The 18308-nt window shown below is 26.5% G+C and overlaps 1 protein-coding gene across 1 annotated transcript in view; it reads left to right on the plus strand.

Annotated features, from left to right (window-relative positions):
- The first annotated feature begins 2353 nt into the window (after window positions 1–2353).
- Window positions 2354–18308, plus strand: part of LOC103579145 (A-kinase anchor protein 200) — a 54004-nt gene continuing 38049 nt past the window's right edge. Inside the window, exon 1 of the mRNA XM_008560460.3 lies at window positions 2354–2464. The gene's annotated coding sequence lies outside the window, so the exon portion shown is untranslated. The remainder of the gene's footprint in view (window positions 2465–18308) is intronic.

Here is an 18308-nt window from a genome sequence, read left to right on the forward strand (position 1 = left end):
TTTTTTTGTTGCCGTCACTGCGCTTGTTTTGTGTTTAAGTGACAGATGGCAGCACTGGTTCCTCTTGTGATGTTTTTAACAAAACGTACTCACACTTATTAAGTAATTAATTGTTTAAATAACAATTAAAATTGGGAATTTATAAGAAAATTTGAAAATTTTTAGTAATTTTCCGATTGTTGATTACGATTTTAAAAAATAATTCGCGGGAATTTTTAAAATTTTTGTGAAACTGAAGTTGACGAAGTCTAATAATTTTTCGATTTTTTTTTTGGATGATAAATTTTGAAAAAAAAAAATATTTTGAAAAATTGCAGCTGTAGCTTTTTTAATTTTCTACATCAGCATATTTTTAGTTTTTTTTTTTTTTTTTAATTAAATGTAAGTTAACGTAATTTAAAATAAAATGGTGGCGGAATATGATAAAAAAAAATTTTTTATATTTAAAAAAAAAACACTTGAGTGTTTGAACAAACCTTGGTGGAGAAATAATGTGCAGAAGGGTGTCCTAATACACCTGGAGATTTGATTTAAATTGCTCCAAGTGTATTGCAGCTAAAAAACGTCACTTGACTGCTATTTCCCACCAGACGATGCCAGATGATTTTGATCAGGAACTTGGAAGACATCAGCATCAACCATCAACAACACTTTACACTAGTACCGAACACTCAACACTCAACTACACCACAGACACTTTGCACAATTAAAATTAACAAAAGATAAATTTCACAATCACTACACAATTTTACACGACTTAACTGCGATACTGCGTTTTAATTCAAACGTAAAGAAGGATCTGGACTACTACTGCCGTTGTTGATGATACTGACTGCCGCTATCGAACCGTCAGTTGATACTAAGCAATCTATCTTGCCATTCATCGACAGCCCTCACTTTAGCAAACATTTAAACGTCGAATACAGTGACGCGCAGTAGCGCCATCTTGGCGCGAAATTTCAAAATTGAAATTTAATAATTTCATTAAAATTTATATGTATCAATAATTATATTGATTCAACTAAAAAATATACTCGAAAATTTTTATTTTTATCACGAATTTGTTAATTATTCTCATTACTTACGCGCTAAATTTAAATAATTGAAAAATAAATTATTAGAAGTTGGAGAAAATTAAAAATTGTACAAAATAAAATGGCGGCGGAATATAATAGAAAAATATTTGAAAATTAAAAAAAAAACACTTGAGTGTTTGAACAAACCTTGGTGGAGAAATAATGCGCAGAAGGGTGTCCTAATACACTTGGAGATTTGAATTAAATTGCTCCAAGTGTATTGCAGCTAAAAAACGTCACTTGACTGCTATTTCCCACCAGACGATGCCAGATGATTTTGATCAGGATCTTGGAAGACATCAGCATCAACCATCAGCAACACTGCACTAGCACTGAACACTCAACACTCAACTACACCACAGACACTTTGCACAATTAAAATTTAACAAACACTGCACATTTTAATTAAACAATTACTATTAGCAATAAATATTATGGACAATTCCGTGAATTAACTACAATACTGTGTTTCAATTTTAACGTACTAAAGAAAGATCTCGACTACTGCTGCCATTGTCTATGATACTGACTGTTGCTATTGGACCGCTAGTTGGTACGAAGCAATCGACTTTGCAACTCATCCCCCCACCTCCACTTTAGCAAATATTTGAACGTTGAATTCAGTGACGCGCAGTAGCGCCATCTTGGCGCGAAATTTCAAAAATGAAATTTAATAACTTTATTAAAATTCATTTGTGTCAATAATTATATTAATTTGACTAAAAAGTATACTCGAAATTTTTTATTTCCGTTAATAATTTATAAATTATTTTTATTACTTGCGCGGTAAATTTAAATATTTGAAAAATAAATTACAACCAATGCGATAAAAATTAAATTAAAAATTAAAAATTAAGAAATATTTAAAAAATTAAAAAAAAAAAAATTCGGAATGCACTTTTAATAAATTTCTAATTTTTTTTTAAATAATTAATTATTTAAATAACAATTAATATTTTTCAAATTATAAATTTATCCAGGAATTAAAAAAATTGTAATTAATATAATGAACTCTTATTATTTTTTAATAATTATCAAACAATTAATTAATAAAAATATAATTACTTTTAAAAAATTATTTTCACGGGAATTTCAAAATATAACAAAAGTGTTTCGTTATTTAAAAAAAAGTACAAATAAAATTAAAAATTCAACCATTAAATAATTGCAAAACATTACTTTCGATATATCGATCGTAAAAATATCGATTTATCATGCAAAATAAATTCACAAGATGGCGGCAATATCAGCAGGATTAAAATGCGCGCCGGGAAATGCGCACAAGTTTCGGCGTCAAGTTGAGTGAACTAAGCAGGCAAGGATCGTGAGGAAAGTGTTAAATACTAGTGCTCCCGCCGATTTTTGTGCACCAACAATCCTTCTAATACGTGAGTTCACATTTTAATTAAAATCTACATTAAAAAACATTAATTACAACCCTAAAAATATTAAAATATTTCCATAAAAATATACGTAAATATAAAAACGTTTGATGGCGTTGTTTCTGGTCCTCGTCCGCTTGGACGCCGGCCGGCTCCTGCCGAAATTGCACGTGCATTTATTTTACAAAATAATAATTTAACAAATCCACTGATCTAATGCTCTAATTAATTAATTATAATTACAAAATATAATTAACAAATTTTAAAAAATAAACCGCAAAATACAAAAAAAAAATTTTATTGCGACTGACACTTGGCCGCATTTTAAATTAAAATTTAAATAAAGGGAAAGCCATTGAATTTATAAATGATTTTTTTTTATTTTTAATCTACTGAATATTTATTAATTTTATTTGTCATGCGGCGCGTTAATTAATAAATATTTAAATGCTGTCTTTTTTTAATATCAATGGAATTTTGTAGGTGAGGTAGAGGTAATTTGCTTTAGTTGATCGTCATACTGATATATTTGCGAATGCATATATCTATATATATATATATATATATATATATATGTATGTATATATTTATTATATATTTATAAATATGGCCCGGGAATAGTGTAGCTGGATTTGGTGGATGAACAAAACCCTCCGCCTCCGGGGCTGCTTCTTATGCACGACCAGTACAGGAGTACGTTGTGCAGTTGCTCGAGCTCGATTATAATCGATTCTGCGCACGAACATTTAAGTTCCGGTTTCTATTCGTAACGATAAAAAAATACCATCCAACATCCTTTTTACTATATGTCATTGTCATTTGTATTTATATTTATAAATCATTATTTATATCGATAATTTAAATTAGTCCGCAAGTAAGTCATTTATTTACTATATATAGAAAATCTATTGAGATATATATATATTTTATGAGGACTCGTTAGAAAGGTAATTTAATTGCCTACAATTTTTTACTCATACTTTTTTTTCTAAGGCTCATAGTTTTGGTTCGGTCGTTTGAAGTAGAAATTTTAAAATTTGTTTATGGAGTTTTTTGAATTTTTTAGGGTCAATTAGAGATATCGATTACTTGTCAGTGAAAAGCTTGATAATTATTCAAGTAGACTTTATGTTAATTGTCGAGGAAATTTAATTTCCTATAAAAAAGTTTGATTAAAAGACCGATAGTTTAAAAAATTTTTAATTTATGCCGCTAACTTTTAAAATAATGGTTTTAATTAAATTTTCATAAGGACTAAAGTTGTAGAGTATTAAATTTCCGATAATTTTGGTCTCTTTGAATTTTTTATTTAAACCAATAGTTTAAAAGATACAGCGATTTTAAGTTTGAAATTTTTGAAAATGTTTGACAAATCAAAATTTTAATTTTTTAATCAGAGTAAAATTTTTAAATTAAATTTTTTTAAAAATAATTATCCACAAAAATAATTTCTCAGTACAAAAAATTTTAACTCCAAGAAATTTTTTATGAAAAAAATTCTTGTCCAGAGAAAATTTGTCTTGAATTAAAAATACAAAATATTTCTCGTCAAAAAATTATCAATAATCAAAAATGAAATTTATTTATTGATTTTGATAACTCACAAAAATGAATCATATTTTCTTGAAATTATTTATCACGAATTCGAATATATTTAAAACAAATCAATTTTCTTCATGATTACTCATTCAATTTTTTTTTATTTATTCTTTATCTTAATATTTTTTTCTTCGACATATGAGTCACCAGCAAGAGTAATAATTTTAATTGTTATGACAAGTAATAAAAAAAATAATTATTGCTTTATTTTATTTTAAAGTGAATAATTTAAAAATAGTTATTAAAATAAAATGATAACAAATATTTTAAAATAGTACCCTTGGCCTCGAAATCAAACGATAGTGCGTACTACGGTATTATATATAGAATATAATAGTATAGAGTATATTATAGTTTTAGTTATAGTTGTAGTTGTAGATATAGTGAGTGAGCAAATGGCATTCCCGTTGTCCGAGGGTTTTATTAAAAATAAAAATAAAAATGAAATAATAAAACAGCATCAGGTCGCATCTCTTCTCTCCTCTTCTCTTATCCAGTACCACCAGAGGTTCTCATGCCGTCTTGGTGTTGATTGTTGGAGACTTGATGGCCCGTGTAATTACTCGGATCCAATGAAGCCTACACTATTCCCCAATCCCCAGTATGTACAACAGACAACAGTCAACAGTATAGTAAACTATTGGGTCTGGGTGCGTGAGAACCGCCAATTTAACGCGAGAACTGGTTCTTTAGAGATATTGCGGGCAACACTCGTATTTTTTTATTTTACTACGGTTTAAATTTTTTTTTTTTTTCGTAAGTATACGCGATATAGTCGATCCAAATTAACGAGTGGACATTCTCACGTTTAAATATATATCTATATGTATTTATATATATGTATGTTGTTTTGGGTTTCGATGTATCATTTGTCATACTCAAATAACTTTCGAATTTTTGTTGTACGGTCATTAATATATATAAGATTCAGAATCCAGGTATCTTGTAATAATTTTTCATTTTTTTTTTTTTTTTATTTATTTGATTCAATAAATTTTTGATTGAGGTCTTTGGCAACCGTTAAGTTTTGTTTATTTTTACTAATTTAATAAGTTTCTTGTCACATAATTTTGAGTGATCTAGTCTAGGAAAAAAAAACGATATTTTTTTTTTTAGTGTCCGGAATAGAACACTTATAAGATCGCTATTTATATCATTTTTTATAATGAAATTTTTGCAGTGGATTTTCTACATAAAAATTTTTATAGAAACTTTTTTTTTTTACTTGGAGTTTTTTTAAAAAAATTCTAGTGTCCGTAATAGAACACATGTAAAATTGCGATTTATCTCGTTTTTTATAAGAAAATTTTCTTAGTAAAGTTTCTACATTATGAGTTTTTATGGGAAACTTTTTTTTCTTACTTTCCTTGGGTTTTTTTTTTAATTTTGTTTTTTAGTGACCATAATAGAACACTTATAACATCATTATTAATTCAATTTTTTTAAACAAAATTTTCTACTTTATGAGAAATTTCTTTTTTCCATGGGGTTTAAAAAAAAAAAAAAATTTGTTAATGTCCGTAATAGAACACTTATAAGATCACTATTTATCTAATTTTTTAAAACAAAGTCTTAGTAAATTTTCTATATTAAGATTTATATGGGAAATTTAAAAATTTTTTTTCTTTTTAATTATTTTGGGGGTTTTTTAAATTTCTTGTTTTTTTGGTGTCCGTAATAGAACTCTTATAAGACCGCTATCTAATTTTGTACGACAAAATTTTCTTAGTAAATCTTTTATATCATAATTCTTATGGGAAAATTTTTTTTCTGAAGAAAATTACATGTTAGATAAAAAATGATTCTTATAATAATTTTTCTAATGCGTTTTTAATTATTTAAAATATTTCCCGCCCTTATTTTTTGACCCGAAGACTCACCAACCCATAAAAAAATAAAAAATCCGTGTGAATGTAGCAGACAGACAAATTTAAAATTATTAATAAATTGACTAGATAATAAAAAAAAAATTTTTTTTGAAAAATGCACATTTAAATAATTTAAAAATTAGTAAGTGCATTTTTTCGAAATATTTCTTCTTTAATTATTTACTCTATTTATTTATAATTTTAAATTTGTCTGCTACTTTTACCCTCATTAAAAATGACATTTCATTCTCTATTTAAAAAAAAAAAAAAAAACAAATTACTTATTTAAATTTTCATTCAAAAATTCTCCAAAAAAATGACATTACCCCAAAAAAAGTTTCACTGAAAATACTCCAAAAAAAAATGAACAATTTCCTCCAAATAAATTAATTACTACACTTATAAACTTGAATGTCCATAAGTTCGTAATCGCAGTAATTTTTTATATTAAGTATCAAGATATCGATATATATTTTTTATCAGTTCAAGCATAAAAGTAAACAACCGAGTTTTAATCACTAAAACTACAATTATTTTTGTAATACATTTTATATTTTTATGAAAAGGTTGATGACATTTGAAAAAAAAAAAAGATTATCGAAATCGTGAGGGACCACTCGAGCTTGGCTTTATCCTTTTATTTAAAAATGAAAAAAATATAGAGGGTCTACTAACTACTATATATAGTAAAACTCTTGTAGTATTGAAGTAGCAAGAAGTTAAACGTGGCTACAGCCCACGGGCTGCTCCAACGCATGGATGAATTGCATGGGGGTTATGGGGCCACTGAAAACCTTTCCACTGGCAGCTGTTCACTATTCTGTGCCCTACTATATATGTATATATTTCCTTTACTCACTTCTATATATATATATATATATATATATATATATATATATATATATATATATATTTTTTTTTTTTTTTTCTTTGCATTATTCTCCCCCGCATTCCGCGTATTCTCTTGCAAAAGGGGATGAACGTTTACCATACGCTTGTCCGCTGTTACATAATTTTTTTTTTTTTTTATATTTTGTCGTATTTTTACTTTAATTAATTTCTGATTAGATTAATGAGCAATTAATTAGCGAACAAAGCAGAGGCAAAGAGTTTAAAGTGTATGTAGATGCAGTATAGTAACACTCTAGAGAATCGAGGATAGAGTTTGCGCGCGAGCGTGGATGCCACGATCTCTTGTATACATCGAGGGTAGAATAAGTGACTAATTAATCGTGGTTAATTGCGGTAATTACCGTGAGTAATATTATCAAGGTGTTTGTCTTTGTCTATAAAATCATTTTTTAATTTTAAAAATTTAATTATTAAATTTGTAGACTATTAAAAGTTTTGGATTTTTTTTTTATCTAATTGGTTGCAGAAAAAAAAAAAATAAAAATATGCACTTGTAGAAAATTTAAAAAACTATAGGTGCAATTTTTTAAAATATTTTATTTTTTGATAATTTATCTTAAAAAAAAAAATCAAAAAATTATTAGACGTCAGCTAACTTCCGTATCGTAAAATATCTTTTTTTTAATGATATTTTTTTTATGAAATCAATTGCGAAAAAAAATAAACTAAAAATATGCACATGTAGAAAATTAAAAAATCTATAAGTGCAATTTTTTGAAATAATTTTTTTTTTATAATTTATCATTTGAAAAAAAAAACTAAAAAATTATTAGACGTTGGCTAACCAGTATCACAAAATATTTTAATAAAAATAAAAATTTCACCTCAATTATAATTATTTATAATTTCTTACTAATAGAAATACTATTTCTTACTTAAATAAATAAATATCCGACTTAAGCTTCAGCATAATCTAAACTGACTGCAGTCACAATGCTCATAAATAAAACTACCCTTTAAACTCAACGCAAACCAAAAACCCCAACATTCACCTCAGCTTACAAATAAATATTTATATAACACCGCGACTATTATTTATCCTTATCTACATCACTGTCGCCTATTATAATAAAAACATTTTATCTACTTGAAAAAATAAAAAAAAGACATTATGCATAGCATTTAAATAACAATTTACTATTAACAATAATTTATTTCCTCCATCAAAGTCTTTTTAGTTTAATAAAATAAACTACTGAGTTAAAATTATCTATACAATGCACAATAATATGGAGTCATTTTATTTGTATTTGAACCTTTTAACTCGATCAACTGTTACATCAAGTTTAATAAAGTAATAAATACATATATGTATATATTATTAGAAGAATTTATAAGGACATAAATATGATGATGATGATGATCTTAAACCTTAGGATTTAATGTCGTCTAACAAACATTAAAGAGTCAAGACGTTTTATCAATTCTCTCGTGTCTTTTCATACTCCCTTTTAACCGTTATACATATATATAGATAAATATGTCTGTATCGTATGATTCTCAAAATAGTTTTCGCAACGCCCTCGTACACACTCTACTCTACTCCAGTTGGTTATTTTTTCTGTTTTACTTGCGTATGTCCTCGTTGAAACGCTAGAGGTTAAGGTCGAGGCATTTTGGGATATCTCTTTTTAAATATTTATTTTTCTAAAAAAAAAAAAAAAAATAATATGTATGTGTAGTACAAATATAAATATTGTTATATTTATTTTTGAGATTTTAAATTTTTTGATAAAGTTTTTGGTGAAATTTTAAAATACAAATTTCACAAAATTTTTTTTAGTTTTCGAAAAATATTTTATATGTAGTAGACTATCCATCATAAGCCTCTTACCCTTAATCGGCAGGTACTGAGTCCAAACAGCACTACTTAACCACTTTTTTGAGTTTCGTAGCAGACATTCCGTTATAAGCCTCTGTTAAAATTACATAAATTATAAACTAACAATAGCAACAAAATATATAAATTAATTATGAAAATTTACTATCGATCTTTCGCGGATAATAATTTTATAAATATTAAGTTAAATATTATTTATTGGTGATAATTGTAATGATTAATTACAATTAAAGCTTCTGTTACAATTTAAAAGTTTTATTGAGCATTATGTTGATCAATAACAATTATTATTATTATTACTTTCATTAATACCCTTGTCATTATTATTTTTTACATTACAATTATTATTTGTGTAAAAAGATAAGTATTTATTTTAGCGCCATAAGCACTAGAAAAATCGGGACACTGGCGCATGTGACAAAACGTAAATTTGACGTTTAAAATTATATAAAATAATCACAGGCTTATAACGAGTAGTCGAGAACAAAACTAAACGCACGGGAAGACTGAAATTTCAAAAAAAAATTACCCTGTACACCAGGCTTATGACGAGTCGAATGTATGTTACAGGAAAATAAAATTTAATTTATTATAACTTTAGTTTGACTGAAAAATCTAAAATTCATTTTAAAAAATTTTGCCGCTTAAATTTTTAAATTTAATTTTCAGACTTTAACGTCAGCTGAATTATTGAATTTACGAATTTTTCATGGTAACAAAAATTGTAGAAAATTGAATTACCTTTACAATGACTATATTTATTTATCTGCAGTTTCTAAAATATTGCCACTGATAAAAAGTGACCATAAAAATTTCAATTAATTATAAACTATAATTATAATCATTAATATCTTAGTAAATATTGAAGATAAATAGCTTTCATTAGTCATTTCAAAGAAAATTTAATTTCCTACAACGTCTATTAAAAAATCCCATATAATCAGGCCTTCAAGTTTCAAAAATTCAAAGAAAAATACATTTTTTTTTCTATAATTTTCCAACTCCATCTCTCTTATAAATAATCAATTCTAAATTTTTTCTTAATCAACCCAAGTTAATAAATACTTGAACACTCTTTTCGATGACGACTTAGCACACTATAATCATCTAATCATCCAACTCAAACTATGTCTAAACACAACCAATCAATAATAGTTTTTTCAAACTCCCATTAATTAAATAAATTAAAAAAAAAAAAAAAAAAAATAAACTAACTGCTCAATTGTCCTACAAATAAGTATATATAAAAACTTAAAAATGTAGACCTAGATAGATCTACGGATCGAATAGGATGAAGGCGTCTCGCGAAAACGGTCACAAACCGGTTGTTATAAATCTGTCTACTCATACATCTATTCATATACACATACATATATACATACATACATATATACATACATACATACATACATATATATATATATATATATATATATATATATATATATATATATATATATATATATATACATAGAGCTAATCATGAAAGTTACGAACACAGCCAATGAACAACTTCGACATCAACAATCTAGCTTATTGTACATAACATAATCTTAAACCGTCTACCTGCGCACTCAATCCTAAATCAAACATTACACTAGTCCCTACTCACTAGTTACTATTTACTAGTCATTCTGCTATTATGTGACTTGTAACAACTTACTATCCTTTACCTTCGAAAAAAAATTTTTTTTTCTTTTCATTTGAAATTGTTCAAGAATTTTTGAAATTCGATTTTTCATTTGAATAAATTTCAAATTTTTTTTTTAACCAAAATTACAATCAATTTCCAAGTTTTTGAAATTTTCTACATGTGCATATTTTTATTTTATTTTTTTTTTTTTTTAATTTATTTGAAAAAAAAAAAAATCCAAAAATTCAAAATTGTCTGCCAACTTAAAAACCATATTTTCTTTAAGAAAAAAAAATGATATATTTCCAGGTCATTTTTTTTTTTCTCAAGTAAAAGGTTATCAGTCAGATAGTAAAAATTACTCATAGCACAGCAAAAGAAATATTTTTTAACAAAAGAAAATTTTATTGATTCAAGGATTTTCTTTATCAATAATCAATACTTTATTATATTAGTAATTTTTAATGAGAATATTAATTATTCATTTTTTTTTTTTTTTTTTTTTTATTCTGGGTCAGAATAATTTTCTTGATTAAGGGAGAGATTATTTATATTTTTTAGTTATCTTGAGAGAAGAATATGAAAAGTATGTTATTGTAATTTAGAAATGATAAATTTTCATTAAAGATAAAATATATATATATTTATTTATTTATTTATGTACGTAGTTGTGTCGTAAATTCCCTCATCTCGGGTAATGTAAGTAAAGTAAGCGAGTTGCGGGAAAAGAGAATGTTGGATATCTAGGGAGTATTGCACTCTCGCGAGTTGAAGAGTATGACTCATGCTTTTAAGACTCGAGACTTGAGAGAGTGTAGAGTATTAAGAGAGACAAGATAGTAGGTACTCATAATCTTACTGATAATATTTTTTTTTTATTTATGTTTTTTATCTGTTAGATTTAGATGCGATAATTGCAGCTTGGCTGAAAAAAAAAAAAATTATTTTGTAGTTTGTTATTTATTTTAAAATATTGAGAGCAATTTTTATTAGATTGTTAATAATGAGAATAATAATTAATGAAGAAAAGATAATATAAGTATCGGAATGAGTCAAGAGGTCAAGCGCAGTGTCTGCAAAAATAATTGATTACTTTTTATCTCCCTGAAGAAATCACTAGAAAATATTGGACAGTTATTTATTTTTTTATTATTATTATTTTTATGAGAAATTTCTTTGTTCAAATTTTATTGTCTTGAAATAATTGAAGTCAAGGAAATTTTTATAAAAGATATTTTTTAATAGATTGAGAATTTGTAAATAATATTTTGATTTTTTTATCAGAATTTTTCTTTCGAATTGAAAATATTTAGATAAAAAATTTTTTAATTTTTAATACAGAATTTAAAAAAAGAAAAACTGCAAATTTTTATTTTTAATTTAAAAAATACACTAAAAATTTTTATGGGGAATTTAATTTCTTTATAAGAATTTTTTTTTTGTTTTGAAAATATTTATGGACTTGGAAAAATTTCAGATTGAAAAATTTTTAAATATTTTTTTACTGGTCTAAAAAAGTTTTTCGTACTCGAGGAATTTTCAAATTTTTAATTTTCTGTTCAATTTTTTTTTTTAATTTAAAAAAAACACTAGAAATTTTTATGGAGAATTTGATTTTTCATAAGAATTTTTTTTTGTATTGAAAATATTTATGGACTTGGAAAAATTTCAGATTGAAAAATTTATCGTTATTTTTTTTATTTGACTAGAAAATTTTTTCGTACCCGTGAAATTTTTGAATTCTTAATAAATCGAATTAAAAAAAAAAAACTAGAAAAAAATACACTAGAAATTTTTATGAGGGCTTTGATTTTTTTCATATAAATTTTATGTATTTGAAAAATTGACAGATTTGCAAAATTTTTAATAAAACAAAAATTTTTTGTAGAAATCATGCTTCGAGTGAAATTTTTTTTCAATACACAAGTATTTAAAAAATTCTTGAAATAGAACACGAAATATTATTGATATAATAAATAATAAAATATTTGTGTCGATTAATCGTATTGCAAAATCGGACTAGTCTCGTAAGGGAACAGGAAGTATTGAATTAACGTTTTATCTCGCGATAAGTGGTCTTCTCTTTGGTTACTGTCGTTTGTAACTATTCAAGAGTGCCGTCCAGTCCTCTTTGCTCCTCCTCGTTAACATTACATACTATTATATATTGCATTGAGTTAAAAGTTTACTATACATATGTAATGTTACAACCAATGTAACAGTGAGAAGATAAAATGACACACCAGTGTCACTCGAAAGTTATTTTAACTCGATTAAAAAATTGTTTTACGCTCAAAGCCCCGTCACTTTTTACTCTTGTGGGGTAGCCTTTGTAGTTTTCAGTTTTAGTATCGTTTTATTATTTTTTATCCTCTATATTCACAGTAGTTCTAGTGTTATATTGGCTTTATAACATCACCGTTCTATAGTCACCACCATATCGTCCGGAAATAAGATCTGGAAGCCCCGAAACTCCGGATCTTTCGACTAAAACCTGACCGCGATGCCAATCAGATATTTGGCTTCAACTTCTTTTATTCAACCTCCTATATATTCTCTGTATTGAATTTTTATTGATAACAATAAACAAAAATTTCATTTTTTTATTTTTTTAAAATTTCATATTTTGATATCTCGATACATATCGCAGATATCTATATGTTATATATGGTCATTGGAAAGGAAATTTGATTTCCTACAACTTTAGTCCTCATAAAAAATATCGTAGGACTAAAAGTTTAAAAGATATAGCCGTTTTAAGCTCAGACAAAGAATGCTATTTAGTAAAAATAATGAAGTTATTTAAATGGCGGTAACTTTTGAAAAATTAATTTTACGGGATTTTTTAATCAGACAAAAGTTGTAGGAAATTAAATTTCCTTTTCAATAACCATACATGACGTCTATTTATCTCCGATAGTTTGTGAGATATCATCAATCAAAGCGGGTGATTAATTTTCGCTTGACTCGCAAAGTCCAGGGTTCGATTCCTCGCCTCTGTAATTTTTTTAATTTCATAAAAAAAATTTTTTTTTTATAATAGACATGACATTATCAGATGAACTAAAGCTTAAATTGTTGAAATATAAAGTCGTAAATAATTTTAACGACCCATTAAAAGCTAAAATATCGAACAAAACTCGTTAGCTATTAAAAATTATTAATTAATAAATAAATTTAAATATCCGATCTCATTAATCGGATTTTTAATAACTTATTTTCATAATAAATATGTATATTTAAATCTTTGGCTAACGTCCTTGGTATGACGACTGCGCAAGTGCATTTAAACACTCTTACAAACTAATTTCATCTCTCTCATCTTTTATACGCGTATGTACTAAAGTTTATTGGCCGGCCTTGAATGTGCAAACCAGATGCGTCGGTCAAGAGTATAATACTCAACATAAAACCGCGGTTTTACCCCCTCCCCCTTCTTCTTACCTCTTACCCCCCAGTTCCCTTTCCTAAGTCCATCTTCCCCATACTTTACTCTAGTCCAACAAGTTTTATCCACAAAATCACACAATCTTTAACACTCGCCAATAAATTCAAACATTTAAATAAAAAAATTTTTTTTTTTGATGTTAAATTTAAAATTTGTCAAAAATAACTCGTAAATTTTTTTCAAATTTTGAATTTTATGAATGTGTGTTAAAAATAATTATTACGTTTTTTTTTTTTTTTTTTAAATTGAGGTAATGAAGGTAATGGGAAAATCATAAATATGAATAAGTAAATATATATATCGATCATGTGCTAAAAATGAGTAGAGTAGAGTAGAGTAGAGTAGACATTGTGGCAGCAGAATTGTAATTTCTGAGTACACGTGTGGAGGGTAAAAGTTTACGTGGAAAACTCTGAACAGTCTAGTCGAGCTCTTGATGTTCACCCTATTCGCGTATGTATTTTTATAGGTGGATGTATGTTGGGTGTGTATGGGTGGATAGATGAAGCTATAGCTAGAGAGTGAGTAGTTTGTGGGGGAGGAAGGGTAAGAGACAGAGGAGAAGGGGAAGGGAGAGATCGAAGGACGAGGTACGCGTGCTAGAGGGGCTGCACCCGCTCAGAATATCGCGGGGGCTGACTAGTCGTCATGCCTATCCCCATGAATCATCGTTTGCAATCAATACACGTCGCCCCAATGACGCCACTCTTCTATATTTGTAAAAACATTTTTTTCTTTGATTTGTTGGAAAATATATTTTCGGATCTCACTTTTTTTTCAAATAATTTTATTATTTTTGGAGTAGATGATTTCAAATTAAAATTTCTATTAAACTATCACATTTACGAATAAAGTCAACAAATACTTTTTTGTAGAGAATTAAATTTTCTACAAAATCATTTTAGTACATTTTTATGATATTTTTGATACCAACCCCAGAATTTCAATTTTTAAAAAATATATAAAATTTGTTACTGACCAAATTGATACACCGCGTACTTAAAATTAAAATAACTGGCCAGCAATCAATTTTACGTAAAAAATATCTCAGTACTTTTTTGTCAAGCATAAAATTTCCTAAAGAAATGTCTCAGTACATTTAAGCCGTATCTTGAATATTTTAGCCGCAAATTGAATAAAATAAAAAGAATCAAATTTTCTGAAATTAATTTTCGCGCGTTTTTTTTTTTAAATTAAATTTTTTGATTGTAAGATATGAATAAAGTTTTTAAATGAGTACAGAAAAAAGTATATTTTTCAACGCATTAATTATTGAATGAATATTTACATGAACTATTATTAGATTCTACTATTATTGAATAATAATAGATAGTTAGTTAACGAGTGAGTTTATTTATACGATAAAATAAAACTCCGTTATACAAAGTAACGCTAGAAATACATACTAGAGCAGACAGTTGTGCAAGTAAAGTAATACAAAGTGCGGCTGTACCGTATAAATACATACTAAGCATATATAAATGTATAAACATATATATATATATATATATGTATGTACTCATGTGTGTCATACAGTTGGCAGTTGAGTAAAAGTACACAGTGACATTGACTGTAACGAGTCACCGCTATACCAATAAACTCATCAGTACTTTACTATATAATTTACACATTTGATTAATGAATGAAAAATTAAATCACCGTCTTAATCATCAAATTACTCAATTTCATTTAATTATGATTTTAAACTTATTTAACTTCCCGCCATAAAAATTTGAAATTTAAAAGAAACGAGACATGATTGGTCTCGGTGAGATTTTCGAAAAACGAATTTCTAACAGACCTTGACGTTTTGAGATCCTAGGAAAATGTTCTGACTGATTTCAAGATGATTTCCAAATTTATGTATATATATGAATATCATAACTTTTAAACGGGTAAAGCGATTTACGTTTTTGAGATGGCGTTTAAAGAGGCTCATTAATACCAATGTTTTGATAAAAATTGACTATTATCGGTACAGTAAATTCGAAGATATTTCAAAAATTCAAATTTTTTCAAAAATGTTTTTTGTGGATAATTTGTAGCAGACTTAATGGATTGATTCCAAAATCTATCCAGCTTTAAAACTTTGTAAGCCGCGTCGAATGACACCTCAACCATCAAAATCGGTTCATTTGGTCAAGAGAAATCGTTGTTGTAAGAATTTCAAAAAAGTGTTTTATTTAGGAAATTTCAAATTTTTGAGCTAATTGATGAAATTTTTTTTTTTGGACGTCAGTGGTTAAAAAACTGCGTCGAATGTCATCCTGAATGCCAAAATCGGTTGATTATTTTCAGATATTGTTGATGTAAAATGAAAAAAATGATTTACGTCATTATTTTTTATTTGTTTTTGTTTATTGTTTGAATTTTCAAAATGGAAGGTGCGACATTACTATTTTCGAGTTTGAAAAACTCAAAAATGTATAAACAATAGTATTTTCGAAGAGCTAAAAAATGGCGGGAATTTTTGAAACTGGAGCATTTTCAAATTTTTTTTTTTATTCGTACTAAATTTATATCAAGTCATGTTACGCATAAAATGTATGATGAATAACAATCAATTATGGGTATTTAAATATATAGTCTATATATATGTATGTATATATTATTGTTTTTAATGTTTGGGAATTTATTTTTGGGCACCAGCCGCCCACAGTTCCGACGGATGTCCGGGGGTCTTCTTTTATTATTCGGAAGTCGATGTTTAGTTCGTATTAAAATATCAGCCCACCAGGTCTTCAATTTTATTCTATATACATATTAAATGATGTGAAAAAGATTTAAATAAAAAAAATATGACATTTTATTCATCACTGAATTCTATTTAAATTAAATTCAATTCCAGTTCATCTTCTTATTTAAATAACTCATAAACTACTGAGTTTATGTAAAAAATGATAAGAAATGATTTTGTAGATAATTTTATTCTCTACAAAAAAGTATTGATTACTTTTTTACGTTTACTCAATAGTTTATTCAGAATATCAAATTGAAGTATTTCGTAAAAAAAAAGTCTCAAAAATTAAAATTTCCGAATCTTTGGAATTAAATTGCGGGTCAAGTATCAGAGATACAGTAAAAATGTACTGAGATATTTTTGTAGGTAATTAAATTATCTAAAAAAAAGGTCTGATTGACTTTTAATCTAAGGTGAACAGTTTGTCTGCAATTTGAAATTGAATAAAAATTTGAGTTTGAAATTTCAGTACACGGTTAAAAAATTATTTATAAATTAAAAAAAAAATATATATATATATGTATATATATATATATATATATATATATATATATATATTTATAAGATATCACTATCGTGTTTACGCGAGCCATTCATTCCATAATACGAGCAAGTATCATAAACGAAGCATCGTATTGAGTATTTCTCGCACCGGAGACTCTTGGCACACTATTATATATCACATACATATATATTAATAATAATAACCATCCATACATATATATAAAAGCATTGTATTGAGTTACTCATGGCAGTGCACTTGGTATCATACATATGCACACTACCAAGAGTCTTATTTCACAACAATCTTCCCCTTGCCCTCAAAGTGGGTGGTGATCGTGAAAGTCACATTCCTACTCAACTTTTAATTCTTATTATTTTTTTTTTATTTTCATCATTACTTATTCGTATCATGACTTCCTCACTTCATTACTCTATATTTATGTACGTCATGCCCAATTTTTTTTTCTCCAATTAATAAAAATTTTTTACAATTAAAATTTTAATTTTATCACGCGACAGAAAATTCTCACGCTTTATTGACAACTTGTTTTTTTTTTCTTATTTATTTATTTATAAAAAAAAATTTTAAGAGTACAAAGTAAAAGCAGTATTAAATTCTTTGTGCGCGACCACGCGGCCGCGCAGTTACTGACTAGGGTGGAGCTTCCGTTTCCGGTAATGAACGTGCTACGTACTCGGTATTACTCGACAGACTTGAGATTGAACTTGTCTCTATTACAAGTCTCTTGTCCCGCATTTTTTAAATTTTATAAATTATTTGATTCAATTTATTGAAAAAAAAAAAAAAAAATAAAAAATAAAAAAAATAAAAAAAAAAAAAATAAATTTATTAAATCCGTTCGGACAAAAGCAATAAATTAAAAAAAAAAAAAAAAGAAAATTAAATTGTACAAAAGAACTGTGGGAGTACAGAATTCTTTTTATCCCTAGTTGACGATCACTTTATTAATTTACGAGGGATAATAGCTTAAGACATTCAAAAGGTTAACGCGCCATTTTTTTCATTCAAATTTATTTTTATTTTTTTCTTTTAATTAATTATTATTAAAACTGTATTAAGTCACAAGTAATTTTTTCAACACTAATTACTAATTTATTACTTAAGGGAGAGCACTAGTATGATCGTCTGAAATAAAAATGATTTTGGGGAATTTTTTTAAAGAAAACTAGTGCATGGAATGTTTCAATGTTTTAAGGATATATTTGTGGATATATAATGAATACAAGATAAAATTTTCGAACAAAAAAATTCAAAATTCAGTACCATGACCCTCGGGCGAAGAAA

This window comes from Microplitis demolitor, chromosome 9, assembly GCF_026212275.2.
Source record: "Microplitis demolitor isolate Queensland-Clemson2020A chromosome 9, iyMicDemo2.1a, whole genome shotgun sequence".
NCBI lineage: Eukaryota > Metazoa > Arthropoda > Insecta > Hymenoptera > Braconidae > Microplitis > Microplitis demolitor.